This window comes from Pipistrellus hanaki (genome assembly GCF_964339955.1).
Source record: "Pipistrellus hanaki genome assembly, chromosome: 7".
NCBI lineage: Eukaryota > Metazoa > Chordata > Mammalia > Chiroptera > Vespertilionidae > Pipistrellus > Pipistrellus hanaki.
Window position 1 is genome coordinate 62,185,374 of NC_140509.1, and position 20,641 is coordinate 62,206,014.

General features: G+C 39.1%; 1 protein-coding gene across 5 annotated transcripts in view; it reads left to right on the forward strand.

Annotated features, from left to right (window-relative positions):
* Nucleotides 1-4,165: 4,165 nt before the first annotated feature.
* The window catches only part of PLAGL1 (PLAG1 like zinc finger 1), a 42,263-nt gene continuing 25,787 nt past the window's right edge, over nucleotides 4,166-20,641 (forward strand). For all 5 annotated transcript variants that reach the window (XM_084890118.1, XM_084890119.1, XM_084890120.1 and 2 more), the window contains exons 1-3: nucleotides 4,166-4,493; nucleotides 8,807-8,877; nucleotides 16,919-16,960. The gene's annotated coding sequence lies outside the window, so the exon portion shown is untranslated. The remainder of the gene's footprint in view (nucleotides 4,494-8,806; nucleotides 8,878-16,918; nucleotides 16,961-20,641) is intronic.

Here is a 20,641-nt window from a genome sequence, read left to right on the forward strand (position 1 = left end):
TTTATTTAAACCAATATATCAAAAAATATTATTTCAACATGCAGTCAATATAAAAATTATCACATTCTATTTTTAACCTGAAGTATAATTTATACTGCAGCATGTTTCAGTTTGGACTCTCAGTGGCATGGCTAGTGGCTACCATATTGGACAGGGCAGTTCTAGAATGTTTATAGTTCCTGCTTTTTATTTAGGCCTGTGGTCTAATTTGACTTCACTTTTGTATATGTATACGTTTATTTTTTTCTTCCATATAGATGACCAGCTCTCCCACCATTTATCTTTTTCCAATGGAATTGTTATACCTTTGTCAAAAATCAATAGATCATATATGTGAGTCTATTTCTGGACTCAATATATTGTTCCACTTATCCTTGTGCTCGTACCATCCTTCTTTGATTATGGTAACTTTATAGTAGGCCTTAAAATCAGGTAATATAAGCCTTCCAATTTTGTTCCTCTTTTTCACTGTTGTTCTCCTAGGTTCTTTTCATTTCTATATAAAATTTAGAATCTGCTTGTCAATTTCCACAACAAAGCTAACTGGGGTTTTCCCCAGTATAAGGGTTGAAAGAATGGCCCAACCAAATCATATGTCCATGTCCCATTCCCTGAGACTGTGAGTGTTACCTTATTTGGAATAAAGGACCTTTGCAAAGGTATTTAAGTTAAGGATCTTGAGATGGTGACATCATCTCAAGTTATTCAGGTGCAAACTAAATCCAATGACATTTTTCCTTATAAGATAAACACTCAGAAGAGAAAACACACGGCACATACGGGGAAGACGATGTAAAAAATGGAGGCAGAGGTTAGCGTGATGTGGCCAGAAGCCAAAGAGGCCAAAGAATGCCACCAGCCACCAAAAGCTGGGAAGAGGCAAAGCTGGGAAGAGGCAAGGCAGGATTTTCCAACAGCGCCACTAGAGGGAGTGAAGCCTCACGGATGGGGTGCTGTGGGACTGGGGGCTCCAGGATTGTGAGAGCAGAACTTTCTTGTTTTAGCCACAAAGTTGTGCTAATATACCGTAGCAACCCTAGGAAACAAATGCACCCATTATCAGCTTGAGGAAGTTTCATTCTCTTCCTAGTTCTTTTTTTTTCCTTCTTCCAAGAATGGGTGCTGGATTTTGTCAGATGCCCTTTCTGCATAAATATTTTCTCCACATAGTTTGTTAATGTGGTCATAATCCATATAGATTCTCTGTTCACATGGTATTAATTTTAGCTTTATCCCATGGCCACTGCCCTTAGTAACACCTGTTCGTGAGAGTGTTAGGTCCTGGCATGTATCAAATTGTAAATATGTTGGCATGAATCCTCCTGCTTTATATTTGCTAAAGTTGTTTTAAGAAGTCATTGAGGAACCTACAGAACAAAACTGTACCTCAAAATACTTAGAAGAGAAAAACGGTGACCATGGAATTTCTCAATAATAGGTATCACACTGGTAACCCTTGGTTCCAGTTTGGCCTGTGAGGGATACTTCATTTGGCTTCGGTAATGCTTCCAAAATTAGGAAATTTTATATTGAAATACTAGATAGCATGCCTTCCTGGAAGATTATACAGATTTGGCAGCACTGCCCTGAGTTCCAACATGGCAGCAGTTGGCCCGAGCTGCACAGCATCTGCTTCGTACACAAAGAATGTTCTTTTCAGTTTACCGTCATTTCATTCCTTGTTTGTTTTACATTCACAGAGATTCGAGTTTGCAACTTCTGCTCTAGAACCCCTCTTCTCCCCGCTACTCAATTTTTTAAAACAGATTCTGTTGATATATGGTATGTCTACAAACCCCATCTCCCCCACCCTCTCTTTCCCCCCCCCCCCAATTCCTGCTACAAGACATATTGAGGGGAAAGATGATCAGACCAAATCCTGAGAATTTTCTCAAATGTCCCCCAATTAGACAAGAAGTCAGCGAAGTCTCTGTGAAACACCAAAGAAGCTCTGCATACCACTGGATCTTGCAGGAAAGTTTGCCACCTTCTAGGGTATTGGGCCGAACTGGGCCAGTGAGCTCAAGCTCATAGGCTCAGGATAGTCCCTTGGCTGCCTTGAAGGTGGCCTGGTAGGATATCAAGGACTCTCAGAAGTGATGGCTGATTTCCCCCAGTCAGCTCTATTCTCAGTCTCAACCTGAGTTCCACCCCCCTCCCCCTATCACCTCTGCCCTCATTTGAAAACCCTTCAGCCACAGAAAAAGCAGAAACAACATTCAGTCTCAGGATAGGGAAGACAGACACTTGTACTATGTTAGCTCAAATACAAGGTCTGTTGTTAACTTTCAAGGATAAGCAAGTTACAAATTATGATTTGGCCGTTATGCAAAAACGCCATAGCATGGGAGACGGGAGTGTAAAGCAAGGAAAATGGCATGCAGCAAACAAATGAAGAACTAAGTCTGGAAGAAAACAACCAAGGAACGGAAATGTATCTTCCTTATATGTGCTTCACTCTATAGAAAAAAAGAATTAAGAATGGAGTCCTCAAAATAGCTCAACAATAGAAGATGAAAAAGGAAATTGCAGAGCTAAGAAAATTGAAATTCTAAACAATGTGACTTTAAAATCCAATAAACCACAAAAAACAATGAACAGAATATTTTGAGAGAATCAGAGTTAGTGCAAATCAAAAGAAGATGTATGTTGAAAAACACAGATCAAGTATAAGGATAAATGGTGACTCTAAGGCAGAAAACCCAACCAATAAAAGAAACTTATTCAGATATACGATACGAATGGGATACTGTACCAAGAAGAGAAGAGTGGGGCCCGTAGGCTGAAAGATAATACTGTATACTGGGGGATATAGAATAATTGATTCTGAGCCATACCCTGCATAAGGATATAAAGTATACTTGAACAGTAAAGTATTTAAGGCATCCAACGAGGAAGATCAAATCACTTGGTATGGAAAAACCACACAGGATTCTGATTCTCCACAGAAACCTCTGTCAAACATAAGGGAACCAACTGCCTTCCTGTTCTGTTATGTTTTGAAGGGAGGCGTCCATCCAAAATATTTACCCTGCTCAGTTTTTATTTATGTATAGAGATTAACCCCCACCCCCCCCCCAAAAAAAAAAAAAAAACCCAAAACACACAAACCCACATACAGAGAGGGTTCCTATGTTAAGGTACTCTATCGCCCTTCTTAAGGAAACTACTTGAAAAAGGGGGCAGCCCACCAAAAATAAAGAAAAATAAATAAATTTAGGAGTGGATAGGTTAGGAAGAACCTTGAATTCATTTAAGTGTGGGACTGAGACGGAACGTCTGAGGGAGCCGGGCGGGGCGGAGAGCTGGTCAGTGTTCCGTGCCCTGAGCCAAGAGTAACACGGGCCGTGGAAACTGGGAGGCCGTGGCGAAGGCGGGTGGAACGTGCTGCGAGCCTCGTATTTCAGGGCTCCGAGGCTCTGGAAAATGCAGCGCATTCCTTATCTTTCTCCATCTCTCTGCTTCGTGTGTATAGGGCTCTTAGGAATGCATATCTGCTAAGGGAGAAAATAACTGCCGGAGAGGTTTGCTTCAGTTTCTTTTTCTTAAATTCAAACACATGGAGCCATTGTCAGTTGCTCACAGCATACGTGGTAGAACCCCCCCGCCCCCCAACTATACAATGAGGTCCATCTAAGTCTCTCTGTGCCTTTGTGTGGTCCTCTGCAATCGGGGACGGCAGCCTTTCTCACGGGGTTACCGTGGGGGGCACCTCTGTGCCCGTGAAGGGCTCAGCACGGGGCCTCGCTCCCCGATAGCGGCCCCAGCGAAGCTGCCATTGCCAAGGCAGCTCGGATGGAGTAAGAGTGGGGCCCGCTGACATCTGCCGCCGCCTGGCTGGGCTGCGATCGGCCCGGGCGGCTCATCCCGCGGGCACCGGAGCGCACACGGGCCGTTACCCAGGGCTTCGGGCCGGCCCGGGTCTACCTGCGCCCGCGCGGCACCTGGGCGACCTTGGCCTTGCGCGCACGCATGACTCCATCGGCCAGGCGTCTGGGCGCGCGGCCCGCTCCCCCGCCCGGGCCCCGACCCCGGGCTCCCCGCGGGGCCTCCTCCCGCCACGTGACGCCCCGCCAGGAGGGGGGCCCCAGCGTCCGGGCTCCGCCTGCGCGGCCTCCCCTTCGTGGCCTCCCCTTCGCGGCTGCCAAGCGGCCAAGCCCACGGCATCTGCCACTTGTCACTCAACCCGGCGGCACCGCCCCGCGCCTTGATTTAGGCGCTGCGGGGCGGACTCCGGCCTCACTCTCCGGCTGGACAGACGGACGGAGCGGCTCTCCTCTCCTCTCCTCTTGTCTCTTCTCTTCTTCTCTTCTCTTTGCTCATCTCATCTCATCTCAGCTCAACTCATTTCATCTCGGCTCGGCTCATCTCATCTCGGCTCAGCTCAGCTCAGCGGCATCTTCGCGGCACTTGCCCGGGTTTGCCGCTGGTGGCCGCAGGGCGACGCGCCTGAGCTGCCTCGCCTGAGTTCCGTGGACTCTCGACCCCGAAGGGTAGGTGGCTGGTGCCTGTGGCCCGCGCCGTGGCAGCGCGCCGTGGCCGGGCTCCGTGGCCGCGGGGCTGGGGCGGCGGTGGGGCGGGCGGCGGGCGGCGGGCGGCGGGATTGCCGCGGAGCAGAGCGAGGACCGCGCTCCGTGCCGCGCCGGGAGGGTGTGCCGCCGCCGCGGCAGCCGCCTCCGGTTCGGTTCGGGAAGGTCCACGGTTCGGAAAGGTCCACGGTTCGGGAAGGTCCACTCTCCGTGGCTCCTCTTCTCCGAGGACCTGGAGGGAAACGCCGCCGGATCGCCCCCGGGCGAGTCCCCTCGGCTGGAGCCCCGCTGCTCCCGCAGGTCGGTCTTCTCGCCCCTCTCCGCAGCGCCCGCGTTTGCTGGGCATGCAGGCGGTAGGCTCGGTTTTCGAAACCTGGCGCTCCAAACTTTGCCAAAAAGACTCTTAAAAAGTCCGTTAAAAGTAACAACGCGACTCCACACGGGGATGTTTGCAGGTTTGTAAATGCATTATGGAAAATGTGATTTGTTTTGTGCTTCCAGAGTGCGGACGTATCCGATAGGCTCTTCAAACGATTTTAAAATGTGTCTGGATTAGGATAAGTGATCATGTAATTTTTTGTTATTTAGTTTTCAGCATCAGACTGGAGAGACGCCGGTGGTGATTTTTACTTCTTAATAAATATACTCCTGTAATTTTGACTTTCTCTCTCCCCCAGCCCTCCCCCGCAACAAATGTGTTACTTTTATGTTTTTAGGAAACCAATAAAAAGTTAAAAATAGAAACACTCAACTTAGGTCCTCCTTCTTCTAGGAATCCTTCCCTAACCCCTCCCTCCCCAGGCAGGAGCCGAGAGAGGGCCCCACCTGGGAGCTTTCTGGGGCCCCAGCGAGGTCTGGGTCCCCACTGTCCTCCCCCACCCACCTCACCCCATACCCCTGGGTACTAACCCGGCAGCCTGGCGCGGAGCCACCCAGTGGGTCCTCAGCACACGGTAAGTGATTAATACTGTTTAACGACCGAAGGAAACGGTAAAACGGCCTCATGTTTCACGGTTTTCGCTCTAACATCAAAGAGTGGTAAAATTAGATAAGAACACTGGTCCGAAAGTTAAGGATCTGGAAAAGCTGACAGCAGCCGATGCCCCTGTTCCACGTCCTCTCAGGTATTTGTCCTCTAGAGCGGTGTTTTTCAAAGTTTGGAGCCCATTTGTGTGGGTCTGAAGTCGGTTAACGTGAATAATGATCAGGACTTGTTCAACACGCATTGACAGAGAATAGAAAAAAATATCGGAATGTATAGCATTGGGTATTGGCTTCATGAAAAAAAAAATTTTTTTCCCCCTCTCAATTTTATGCATACACACAGATGTGTCTCATGATGAAAAACGTAATTCTTGAGTATGTATGAGTGATGGTCAAAAAAGTTGGAAAGCCACTGCCCTAGATACGTTTTCATATATACACACAAGTAGACGTGTACCAGAAGGTTTGCTGAAGTGTTATTTTAATAGCCCCCAAAGCTGGAAGCAACCTGTATGTCCATCTGAGAGGAGAAAGGTAGATGATTCTCTAGTCACGAAGTGTACCCACCCAGGACAGTGGTGAACGGAGTAGTTTTGCATTTTAACACAAATGCATCTCAAAGTTGAGCCAAAAAAAAAAAAAAAAAAAAATCAAGTTGTTGAAGAATACTGAATGATGTCATCTATGTAGAATTCAGAGCCTGATGAAATAAAGCTGTTGATAAGGATGCGTGCATAGGCATTGTGAGTAGTAAAGAAATGAATACCATAAAAGTCAAGTTAGCGGTCATCTCCTGGGGGTGGAGGGGGCTGTGAGTGTGAAGGGACACGCAGGGCTTTGGAGATGCGGGAAATGTTTTGTTTCCTGACCTGGGCAATGGTTACATGGGTGTATTTTCTTTATAACTCTTTGTTAAATGATACATATGTCTGTATATTAACCCTCCCCCCAATATATTAAAATATGGGCATCTCAGAATGAAGAGACCTGAAGCCAGGACTTCAGTCTATTATTAATATTTTCCAGCTGCTCTTTAAAAAAAAAAAAGTCATGACCAGGGAAAGGTATCTAGGAAATCTAAATAATATCAGAAATATTTTATTCCATAAATGTTATATTCATAAAATTTTAAGGATTTTATATCCTAAATAACGTAATATTTTAAAATATATTAAGAATAAAAATCATTCACAGATAATAAATGCTCACATTTTGGTGTGTTTTTCTAAAATGCAATTTTTGTGTATTTTTTTTACACAAAACTGCAATTATATTCTATATAGTAATTTAAATATGAAAAATTATATATGTCTTTTTTTGAAAAAATCAAGGACTGAAAAACATATAAAAACCTAACAGACCTTCATCAGAGATTTTAATATGCTAACATGTTATTGTCATACTTCAAAAATTTCAATTCCTCAGTCTTAGGCTACATTTCAAGTGCTCAATAGCCAAGTGTGATTAGTGGCTATTATATTTTATGATATTACTTTACATTATACTCTATCGTTTAACAGAACATTTCTATCATTGTTTAAGCTACAAACCCTTTGTTGATTAAATCTTTTCTTAGTGTTTTTTGTATCTTAAGATAGTCTTCTCTACTATTCAGGTAATATAATTTGAAATTCTTTTCTAAAAAATGTTGAAGTTTGTATCTTTTACATATTTAAATCTTTAATTTACCTGACTCATAAATGTATATATGTATGTATCAATGTATAGTTTTTATGTTGTGAGATTAAGCTTAATCTGTTTTCTTTTTCCGGTATGGAGCAGTCCTGGGACCAGTGGTCTGCAGTGCCACCTCCGTCATAAACATATTTCCAGATATGCTTGGGCTCATTTCTGGGCTCTTTATACTGCAAATTCTACAGATTTTTATTCATTATTGCTTTACATTTAGTATATTTTTCAGTTCTAAAAATTAAAAATTTTTCCATTATTTTTTTTAATGAGATTTTTAGAAGTATTATTTACTTCCAAACCTGGAAGGTTTTGAGTTTTCCTTTTGTTACTGGTTTCTAACTTGCATTGTTAGTCAGGAAATGAGGGCTCTATGCTACTGATTCTTTGAATCTTTGAAATTTGAGAATTGCTTTATGGCCTCCAGGTTACTTTTTCAAATGCTTTTTGAAAGATTGAGAAGAATATGTACTTACAGACTTTTAGGGCAAGGTACTAACATACACACACACACACACACACACACACACACACATCCATATATATGTCTTAGATTAAGCATAAGAATTATGGCACTCAAATATTTTTAACCTTACTAGTATTTTGGTTTGTTTGATCTATCAATTACTGAGATGGGTGTAATAAAAACATTACAATAAAATAATGTGTTGCCTCAATTTCTTCTTGTAATTCTGTCACCTTTGCTTTATCAAAGTTGAAAGTATATGCAAGTTCAGAATTGCTTTATCTTCTCAGTGAATTGGAGCTTTTGTCATTCTATAGCTGCCTCTCCCAAATGCCTTTTACCTTAAAATCTGTTTTGTTTTATAATACTGGAGTCACACCTTTCTCTTAGCATTAGCTTAGACTTTTAAAAATAAAAAACCTGATTTTTTTTTTAATCTAAACTGCCAATCATTGTCCTTTTACTGGGAGCTCTCAGCCCAATTAAATTTAATATAATTACTGATATACTTGGGATTAAAGTTAGCATTCTGTTTTATGGTGTGGGATTTTTTTGTTTTTGTTTTTGTTTTTAATCCTATTTTCTTTATGTGAGGTTTTTTTTTCCTTTGTCACTTTTGGATTTTTTCTTATTCCATTTTCCCCGCTCTCAGCTAGTATGAAAATTATATATTTGATTTTTTTTCTTCTCATCATTTCCTTTAAATTTTTAATGAATAAACTTAACTTACTATAAAGTTTATTAGTTCTATTCTTATTCCAAATAATTCAAGAAACTGAGTTTGCTAAGACTCTAGTTAGTTTCCTGGCTCACGTGTTATTGTCACCCAGAATTTTAGATCCATCTTGATTTTTTTTTCTCCTATTTTACATTATTTTTTTCTTTTTATGGATTCTTTGTCATTCTTTCTTGTATCTCAGATTTCTCTTTCTTGTATCTCAGGTATATACTTTAGAAGTTTTGGTTGGTATATAATTTCAGGTACACAGTGTCTTTCTCAGACCTTTGGAGGTGTCATTTCGTTGACTTCAACTTGAGTGTTACAGTTGTTCACATAACTATTTGTTGATAATCTGTCTTTTTTTTTTTTTTTTTTTTTTGCTGGATTTTAAGACCTCTTTTCTCTTGTGTTTTACAGTTTTACAACGGAGTGTGTCCAGGTGTGGCCATTTCATCTATCCTGAATTGATTGTGTTTCCTGTGTCTAAGGTTAGTGTTTCATCAGTTCTCAAAAGTTTTCTCCTTTATCTCTCTCAATATTGTTTCCCCTCCATTCTTTCTTTTCATTCCTTCAAGAATTCTGATTCAACTTCTGTTAGGCTTTCTCATTCTGTCATCCGTATCTTTTAATTTTAATGCAGCTTTTCTGTTTTTTTTTTTCACCATGTTGAATTCTAGGTAATTTTAGACCTGTATTGTGATCTTTGTCTAACTTTTGTTTTCTCCAAGTTTATATACAATAAAAACAAAAATAAACTGTGTGGCTTATTGAAATTTATGCCTGTGTGATCACCATCCTGATAAAGGTAAAAAAACATTTTTATCCCTGCAAAAGTTCCCTCCTCTTCTTTACTGTCATCGGAACAATTCCTTTCCCCTAGTCAAGTACTCTCCTGACGTCTCTCACCATGGATTAATCTCAGGTATTCTTGAACTTCTTATAAATGGAATCATATAGCTTATTCTTTCTATGTTATTTTCTTTTGTTCACAGAATAATTTTTAGATTCATCCTTGTTGCTATATAAATAGTTTTGTTTTTGTTTTTGCTTTATAACAAGGGGTGGCAAACTATGGCCTGTTAGCCCATGCAGCCCAAAACATATTTTATTAAAATGTTATTGGACATAGCCATGTCCTTTCATCAGAATTGAGTAGTTATAACTGAGACCATATATCCCACGAAGCTTAAAATATTTTCTATTGAACTCTATGGAAAATATTTGGTTTATATGGCTATATCACAGTTTACTTATCCTTTCTCTTGTGGATGAATATATGAGTTGTTTTCAGTGTTGGGCCATTATAAATAAGTAAGTAAGTAAGTAAGTAAATAAATAAATAAATAAATAAATAAAACTACTGCAGATGTTCATGACACCGCCCTAAATATATGGAGCTGAACTGTGGTCTTTGGGTAAGTTGGTTGCATTTCCATGAGTATTAATAATGTCAAACATCTTTTTCTGTCTTTATTGACCAGTTAGACTCGTTTTGTGAAGTTCCCTCAAAGTCCTAAAAGATTTGCCTCTAGTTTCCTCTATAAGCTTTATCATTTTAATCCTCACAGTTGGGTCTTTGATGTACCTCCAGCTGATTTTGTATATAGTGTGAGATGGGGGTCAAGGTTTATTTTCCACATTGACATCCAGCTGCTCCACACATTTATTGGGAAGACCTTTCTTTTCCCATCAGGTTGCAGTGGGGTCTTGGTTAAAAATGAATAATCATATTTTGGATCCTTTTCTGTACTCTATTCTGTTCCACTTGAAATACTGATCAATTCTCCATCGGTACCACAGTTTTTTAATTAATGTAGTTTATTGTAAGTCCTGACATACCAATAGTGTAAAGCCTCCAATTTTGTTCTTCTTAAGGACTGTTTTAGCTATTCCATTTCTATATAAACTTTAGAATAAGCTTGTTAATGTCTGTTTTTTTTAAAAGTCTACCAGACATTTGATTGTGATTGCACTGACTCTAGAACAAATTTTAGAGAATGGAAATCTTAACAGAATCTTTCAATCTATGAACATGGTATGTCTCTCAATTGAATAAGTTTTTCAATTATTTCTAGCATTATTTTGGTGGTTTTAGTGTGGAGAACTTAATGCCTTATTAAATTTATTTCTAGGCATTTTATTTATGCTATTGTAAATGTCTTTTTCTCAATTTTATTTTTCAATCATCTTTTTGGTATCTAGAAATACAATTGATTTTTGTATATCGAACTTGTATTTTATGTCCTTGCTAAATTCACTTTTCAGTTCTGGTAGCTTATAGATTGTTGGGGATTTTATAAATGCACAATCACATCATATGCAAAAAAAAAAAAATTTGTTTTAATTTGCCTTCTAACCTCTACTCCTTTTTTCTTTTTCTTATCTTATTGCACTGGCTGGGAACACTGGAAGGATATTTAACAGAAGTGTTTAAGATGGACATACTTGCTTTTTTCTAAACTTAAGGGAAGATAATCAGTATTTTACTATTAAAGATAATATTTACTGTATTTTTTGAATGGGAGGCGGTAAATGCCTTTTACAAGATTGATAAATTTTCTTCTATTCCTGGTTTATTTAGATTTGTTTTCACTAATGGGTATTAAATTTTAAAAATGTATTACTAAATAATTTTAGATTTATGGAAGAGTTGCAAAGATAGTATAGAGTGTTCCTATACACCCTTCACCAACCTTCCTCTATGTTAACATCTTACATAACATGGTACATTTACCAAAATTAAGAAATTAACACTGACACAATACTATTAACTAAATGACAGACTTTATTCAAGTTTTCCCATTTTCCCCACCAATGTCCTTTTTCTGTCCCAGGATCTAATCCTTATACCAAATTGCATTTAGTTGTCATGTCTCCGTAGGCTACTCCAATCTGTCACAGTTTTTTTAGTTTTTACTTTTTTTTCATGACCTTGTCACTTTTGAAGAGTACTGGTCATGTATTTTGTACAGTACCCCTCAATTTGGGTTTGTATGATGTTTTCTTACTATTAGACTGAGGTTGTGGACTTTGGAGGAAGAATACCACAGAGATATTGTGTCCTTCTCTTGCATCCTATCTAGGGGAATGTGATATCCACATCAGCATGTTAACCTTGATCACATAGCTTGGATGGTGTCTACTAGATTCCTCCATTGTAACATTATTACGTTTTCACTTTCTGTCTATTAGAAGCAAGTCCACACACATGGGGAGGAGAGGGAAAAGTATCAAATGATTTGAGAATATATGTTAAAACTACCATGGTAATTAGTAAATATTTTGAGGGTTTGCAAAGGTCCTATTTCTCCTTAAGGCTGTCCATAAATTTTAGCATTCAGCTGATCTTGCCAGCAGCAATTATTGTGGTATACTAATGGTGATTTTCCATTTTCTTCATTCTTCCTACATTTATTAACTGGAATTCTGACTCTGGAGCCAGGTTGCCTGGGTTCAATTCCTAAGTGTGCCTCTTCTTACCTCCACAGTGTAACTTTGGGCAATTTCTTAACTTCTCTATATTTCAATTTTCTCATCTATAAAATGTAGATAAAATGTCTACCAAGAAGGTTGTTGAGATCATTAAATGAGCTCATACATAGAAAGGGTTAAGAATTGTGCATAGTCCTAGGGATATAGTTATTTTTTTCCTTCTGTATTTCTTAATGTGGCAAGTTATTTTAATTTTAATAATTTTAATATATTAATTATTAAATTATCTTGTACTCCTGGGTAAACCTTACACATATTTCTATGATCTGGATTTAACTAGTTTAATTTTTTCACTGTATGACATGAGACTACTCATGTCATACAGTGGCTCTTCTTTTGCCATAGCACAAGACATAATGAATGATAAATTCCTGAAAAAAAAGATTACACAAGAGCTTAGCAACTGAGGTGGCAACATTCCCAACTTTCTAGAGCGATTTATATCTGAGTCTTTGGGTAGAGATAGAGATCAAGATAGCTCTTGCAAATGAGTCTTTTTCAATATTGAATTGAGCAAATTCAAAACTTGGCATATATTATGAAAAATGGGACCTCAATGGGAAGGAAAAATAATCTTAGCTTTTCTACATGTTTCACCTTGAACAATGTTTTATTGTAGAGATTTCAATATTTGGAATATTCTGAAAGATTCATTTGCCAACAATATGTATTGAGTACTTTTGATGTGCTAGGCAATATGTTTTGCTGGTTTGGGATTCTTCTCTGCTCTTGAGCATATGGGCTGTGTCAGGATCATTTCAAAAGCTGAAGGCAGCCCTACTCGAATCATTCAAGGAAATTCAATGTCAGTTCATTCTTAAAATGTGGGTAACATTGAACTCGATGTTTTTTCAGCTTATTTCTTTCACTCCTCTGAGCATCTTTGATTAGACCCTTATCATCCTCTGTTTTTTCTCCCCATATATTTTCCTTCCCTTTCTAGCATGGCTAATGACTACTGGGGTCAGCTCTCTAAAAAACAAACAAACAAACAAAAAATCCTTCAGTGACATGCCAGGAATTGAGAAAACAGGTCTTTGACAGTGGTCCTTCTTTGTCTAGTCCCAACTTGCTTTGCTAGTCTCATAGTCTTATTTCTCAGAGTTATTCCAGTAGCACAGTGGATCGTAAATACTCGACAGAATCTGAAGTCACTGTGCTGTATTTGAGGCTCTGCCTTTACTCGTGCCATTTCCTATGCCTTAAGTGGGTTTTCCAAAAAAATTTCCAAGCTCTGTTCAGAGGATACTCCTCCACAACCCTACTAACTATTATAGATAGGAACTCTATGGTTTGTAATCTGTAGCTCTTGTTAAATTCCTACCTGTCATCACCAGTCTTTATATCTAAATGTCATTTCCAGTTGATCAGGTTCTTAGAGATAGGGTTCCATTGCCTACCATGATACTTTGCATACAGAGAGCTATTGCTAAATAGCCACCATTCTTAAGTACCTACTATAATTGTTCTACAATTTTGCAAAGTAAGTATTATTGTCCCTGTTTTAAATTGTGAAGAAACTCAGTATCAAAGAGATTTGCCCAACACCATATAGTTAGTAAGTGGCAGAACTGGTTTTTCTGATTTAAAAGCTCTTGCTCTTTCTTCTATGTCATACTACTGTGGTACTAAAAATAAATAGTTAAATAAAATTATTTAATAGATGCATTTATGGTAAAAACACGCTACTGAAATTGTGTTACTTACATCGTCAGTATGCAGCTTAGAGTCTTTGTTTCAATGTCCAAGCCACTTGATGTGGACTAACTGATGTACTCCTACTTTATTTGGGTTTTCCTTCTAAGTTTTTATTTATTCTAATGAGTAAGGTTTGAATGGTCTAATTTTGGCTATTTTTTTAAAATATATTTTATTGATTTTTCACAGAGATGAAGAGAGAGGGATAGAAAGTTAGAAACATCCATGAGAGAGAATCATCGATCAGCTGCCTCCTGCACACCCCCTACCGGGGATGTGCCCGCAACCAAGGTACATGCCCTTGCCCGGAATCGAATCCGGGACCTTTCAGTCCGCAGGCCGACGCTCTATCCACTGAGCCAAACTGGTCCCGGCTAATTTTGGCTATTTTAAGTGCAATTTGTTTGGTTTCTGTCCTATGTTCAAGTAGAAATTTTTACATTTGCCTAATAACCTTTAAAGTAAGGCAACTGATAAGGTAAAAATAGTTTAGTTCTTTTTCTCCTACTGAGTTATAAAATACTTAAGGGGGAGCATATAAAGTGAGGCAACCTTAAATATACAGCTTGGTGAATTTATATATATATATATATATATATATATATATATATATATATGTATATATATATATATCTGTGTAAGCACTAGACCTATGCATATGCTTGGAGAGAGTGGCCTCTGGTATCTCTATCTTTTTATAAGGACACCAGTCCTATTGGATTAGGGCTCTAGCCTTAACCTCATTTAGCCTTAATTACCTCCCTAACGGACTTATCTTCAAATAGTCACACTGGAGGTTAGGGCTTCAACATATGAATTTTGAGAGACCTAATTCAATCCATAACAATGGGTCTTGGGACTGAAGTATTGGGACTGAATACAAGCTACTTTAGTAGCTACTCTCATTATGCCATATTTTTTTAAGCATACTATTAACATTTATAATGCAACTAGTTTAGTTTAGCTCCCACTGGAGATTTTGAGAGCCTGTATCAAGTAGAGCTATTATGCTAATTCTGTCTGCACTTCTGTGAAGCATGAAGTCAGTGTCATACATTTTAAGGGTAAGACCTTGTCGCATTCAAAGAGATGCTTAAAATTGCAATCTAGAAAATTGCTTTTAAACAGCTGGGGAAAGACGTTAATATTCTCAGAGGACGCAATTTAGGAAATCATTCACTGTGAGGTTTTAAAAATCTACATTATATAGAAAAAGTGTTGATTTTTATGACACCTTTCAGGGGATATTAATATAATACAATCAGACCTATACATAATCTTTAGATATTATAAATTAAAAAATTTCCAGTATACTTTAGGGTTTATGTTGTTGTTGTGATTTACCTATTTGTGTTCATTTTAGTTTTCCCTCACAACGTTGGAGAAGTATATTCTAACTTTAAAGCTTGAACATATTATTCAGATTCCTAAAAATTAAGAGTAGATAGTATCTCTATGTTTTTTGGGGTTTTTTTTTCCCTGTTAGGCTGACAACTCAAAATATTTAATTAATTCAGTAATTACCTCGCTGAATTTCCCTATCCCCTCAAAATAGGAAGAAAGGGGAGGAAGAGACTTGGTTGGTTCACAAGGTTGAGATATTTTGGAGGGGATTGATCAGAGGTTGTATATATTGAGAATATGTTTATTCCATGATTCCTCTCTTAGAAGCTCTCAGCTATTTCGAGGCCAGCATCCCTATTTCTGTAATTATTTTAATGGGTGGCAGTGGTGCAGTAGTCTTTTCCATCTCGTGCCTGGCTACTTTGTCAGAACAGCTAATGTAGAGCTAATTGCAGCAAAGGAGGCAGCATCTGACCTCCCTATTCAGAGCTCAGACAGATGAATAGCAAACACTTCCCTCTGAACTGACCCTTCCCGGTCCCCATTTGTAAGGGGGCATTTTATCTTAGCCACCTGGGAGTGGAGACTGGAGGATTTGCTCTATTTGGGGGTGGGGCAAATCTTTCTGCCTACTTCCTCCGTATACAAGTTGTGTCCCATACCCCCTCCTTACTAATTTAACTTCCTAGGTAGAGCTACGGAGGGGAAATGTCCTGATCACCAAAGTTGAGTGTCATGTCTTGGCAATTATAATCCTTATTAAAAAGTCCCATTGTGATATAGAAATCAGTTATGTGTTTGCTCATAGCAAGTTTGTATCAGTGCTAGGTTTTCTGACCTTGTAGAGGTATTGGGTATCTCTGAATGATGCCCTTACCGTGCTACTATATAATAGGAACAACTGAGAAACTATGAGATCTAACCATGTTGAAGAGCTGGCAGCTTTGAGCCCACAATCCAGGTGATCAGGTCAAATGCTGGTTGTTCTACTACTTAATGTCTGCTATAGGGAAAGGTTTTATTCTTTCTCAGCCAAAATTTTCTTATTTGTACAACAGGGATAAAACCTTCTATTCTCAGGTTGTTGTAACAATAAAATAATATAAAGCAAGTGCTATAGATAAAATATTCATAAGTCAAGCTAAACTCTTTTTCTCAGTTAAAACTGATGAAAAACAATGAGATATTCCAAGAAACCGGAGATTTAATGCAGAGAGGACACTATAAGGGAGGATGTGAAGTGAAGTCCCTGAAAGTATAATATCCTGAAAAGAGTACTTTGGGGTAGTCTTTGGGGTCTTGCTTATCTCTAAGGGAAGGTTTGTCTTTACCATCTCAACCTAGGAATCTCCCTTGAGCTTCAGTATCATGATTTTTAAAATGAAGATGATAATTGCTTTGAGGACCTTGATAAGGACCCTTTGATAGAGTAGTGGAGATAAAATCTAAGGAAATGGGTTGAAAAGTGACTAGGTGAGGAAATGAAGATTATCTAAACTTTCTATTCTTTTTAGAAGTTAGTCTGGGATATAGTGGGAGAAGAGAGGTCAATAAAGGCTTTGTTAATTAAAGATTGGGAAATACTAGAGCATGGTGTGTTGGGGAGAAGTACCTCTAGTATAAATGGAGAGGATGGTAATATAGGGGAAACTGTTATCAGAGATATACATACAAGTGTTGGGAGTGATGAAATCCTGTAGAACTAAATACACACTCACACACACACACACACACACACACACAAACATTTAATGAGATTGGAGTAATCTCAAAAGACCAGTGGGTTGCATTAATATAAATGTACTGATTGTGATACTGTACCTCAGTTTTGTGAAATGTTACCATTGGGAGAAACTGAGTAAAAGATACTCAAGATCTCTCTTAAAACCCCATGTGAATCTGCAATTTTCTTAATGAAATTCAATTTAAAAATGAATGTGAAAGTATTATATAAAACTAAATTAATTTTTATTTTTAAATTTATTTTAATTTTAGATTGTTCCTGCCCGATTGATATCATAGTCCTCATTGGCTTTTGTAAGTTGATATTTTAATTTTTTCTATGCTCCACCCTGATATTTGCATTTTCTAATTACATGAGAGTACTTTTCTAGAGAACATGGAGTAAAACTTATTACCAGAAAATAAACAATAGGATCTTAAGGAAGCAGAATATGTTTTCAATACTGAGATGTAAGAAAAATCTGCTAGAGCTCAATGTCAGCAGAATTTTGTCAGTCGTAGGTTTGCCCAGATAACTCAATAAGGAAGTTCGAATGCCTGATTTAGAACTTTCATTAGATTATATGTGACTTAAAGGAAATTCAAATCTTACCTATATATTTCTGTATATTTCATTTTATTTTTCGTTGTTGTTTGATTACAAGTTCTTTGGTAGAAAAAAAGTGAATCGGTCTTGATACTTTTAGTAAATGGTTCCTAATGCCATTTTGTTATTGAGGATTTGGAGTGTTCTTTCAAAATAAATTAGGGAGCAGATAGCATGATGGAGAGCACAAGTTTTAGATTCATGCACAGCCTGGCTTGAATTCTGGCTGTGATACAGGTAAGTACATGACTGTGAACAATTTAGTGAGCCTTTCTTAGCCACGGTTTGTCATTTATTAAATTGAAATAATAATAGCTGTGATATTTATGAGGCTTAACTGAGGTGATATACCTGGCTATTAGCAGCATTCAGTAACTATCTTTTAAATAATTCTATATTTCTCAGTACTACAAGCTTGAGACACTAGTAATAAATAATTTTACAATTTGCTTTATAGAGCACTATCTTTTATTACTTATATCCTCATATGCAGTAAATGTTGAAAAATTATATATTTTTATAGTAGAGAAAATGATTAGGAGACATGGGCTGATCTGTAATTGACTCAGCAAATCACTTTTTGAGTTTCTACTCATAAGAGCAGCTTTTTCAATGAGATATATAATTTGTGAGATGTAGTGTTATTTCATAATTCTTGATATTTCTCTCTCCATTTTGGGAGAGTAGGAAGACAGAGAGGCCCAACATGAACCAGTGCCACAGTCAGCTTTGAGATTCCTACCATGATTGTTCTACTGCGCTTACTAAACTACATTTTCAGTGCAGTTTCGAGCTCTGCATTTCCTAAGTTCATTGTGGGCTGTTCAGCACCCTGTACAAAATGGCATTATTGACTCAAATGAGTAATCAGTGATTGGACCCCCCCAGATCAGCACTGAAGCTCAAAAGATGGGCACCTAGAAAGATTATGTTCTGTGTCAAGGAATGCGTTCTCCACCCTTCTCATTCCAATATTGTTTATTTTCTTATGAGGTTAGGAATTTTGAAACTTAACTCATCTATTCCCAGGCCCACTGAGGATTAGAGACAGGAATAGAGTGGAGCTCAGTAAAATGAACACATTCTGTTGCAGATTTCCATGAAAGCCGTGTCAAAGAAGCAGTTCAGAATTCAGTGGAGACCTTGGAAACTTTTAAATAATATCTGCTCAGTGTAGGTAACCAGTCAGGCCAACCCGTGTTCTTTCCTGGGCCCTCCTCACTCCCTCAAACACACACACACAGCTCATTCACACACAGACTGCCATTTAGGAGCCTGGATTACCAGTTTGGATGATTACCCAGCTCGAATAGAAAAGCGAACTGTTCTGCCGCCGCTCGTGGTTTTGTTTGGCAAACAGAATTTACGCAAACTGACTCTTTCTTTAGGTCTAGCGGCCTTTGCGGGAAGCCCTAGGAATAACAGCTCTAAATTCATCCTATGTCGTAGCTTACTGGGTGCCAGCCAATACTGAGGGCTGCACTATAGCCACCCTCCCAATCATCAGTAGAGCTATTCGATGGAGAATACAGTGTCCCTGTAGTTTGGGTAAGGGGACTCGAAAGGAATTGGAGATGAAGGGAGCCCACCCCTTGGAGGACTGCAGGATGGAAGAAGAAAGGGAGAGAGAGCAGGCGGCGTGTATTGATGGAATGTCAGGGGGCCCTTGAGGCCCAGCAGGCCCTGGTAGCGGAGGACTTCCCTGGGTGCCCCGTTTTCTCCCTCTGACCTTGGATGAACTAGCGCGCAGTATATTATGCCCGGCGATTGTGCTGGTTTGTCATGGTTAGCATTCTGGACTGTCCCTGGAATGTAGGAAACGGATGAGTTTGAATTGAACCGTGAGGTGGTCTCAGGGCCTTCCCCTTGTCTCAAGGAAACCTGTCGCTGTTTGTCTGGGCCCCGGGCTAATGAAAGCCATGGAGGGAGAGAGAGGTGGGCCTTTGATCTCTTTGTTGCCTCTGCTCCCTGGGAACTCGCTGAAATCAATGCCCTGTTTTCCTGAAGGAATGAATGGCTCTGCCTAACTAGCTTTGTGAGGCCCCGGGGGAATTCACTGCCTCTGTTTATTGACAGCTGAAAAGGAGGACACAGGGTAGAAGGGACCTTCTTGTGAAAACTAGGCACAAGGAAAATTAGACCTCCATTTAACACAGAGGAATCTGGAAACTCACCCCCAAAAAGACCGTGGTTTCTCATGCTTACATTAGAATTACTCAAGTTTGGGGCTAGTGTGTAATGAACAGCGGGGGTTCTGTCACAACTATGTTATAAGTAGGAATATGGCATGCATAATAAATGGTATTAAGTAGGAGTTGATCCAACACCCTTGTTCTTTTTTTAAACACAGAAGTAGAGAAAGACACATATTAGCCATGATCCAATCAGGTGATTCTTTTATTTTTTGCCTGAAGAAAAAAAAAAGGGGGGGGGGATATTTAAAAGTCATTATTGATATAGTAACACTAAGTCGTTTCAGAACATCACTGAACTTCCCATCTAACTTTCACGACTGCCTGCTCCTCAGGCCATTCTGGATTCCATGTGTTGCATGGGAATATTACGAGAAACCACTTATTATTATTTTTTTTAAAAAAACTACTTATATCCCTGGGACATTTTAGCTGAAAGTCTGTGTCAAACATAAATGAGCCAACAGATAGCACTTGGAGTAGAACAGTTCATAAATCCTAAAGTAAGTGCCGTATTTTGAGAACAGAGTAAGGAAAAGGTCTTGAGTCTGTCGCAAGGAAACAACACCAGACCTTCCTTTGACATCTCCCCACTTGCTTGATTTCCCAGGAAGAATTTATGGCTTCTTCCCTTGACCTTCAGCCCTTTGTGCACACCTCTAGTATAGCACTGAACACCTTGCCCGGTAGATCTTTGGGTCCTTCTTTTAGCTGGCGGTACAGCCGCTGTATAGTATTCATTTTTATATCTCCCAGCCTCGCAGGCCTCCTAGGTTTGTGAGTGCCTGCTGATGAGTGGAGATTGATAGCTCCCCGTTCCTCCATTAACTTGGAATGTAATTGCTTATCCGGGCTTCAACTGCAAACACTATATTTTAAGAAAACCTGATTGATCTATTGTTACCTGATTGGCACTATAGCCTTTTAAAACCTTTCCTTCAGGGAGAATTATTAAACGGTTGCTTTGATTTGGCAACTTTTGCTGGGCAGTCCAACAGCCTCTGCACAGAAAGCATAAACAGTGCATGGCATGGGCCTTTTCAAAGCCAAGGTCTCTTCTCTGATATTCTTTCCTAAAAATAAATCTCAAAACAGTGTCTAGACATTTTCAGTAAGAAGATGAAAAAGCTTTTAATTTAGAGTTGTGTAGACTTTCCCTTAACCAGATTTAGTGATTGAGATGGATAAAGCTTCCAT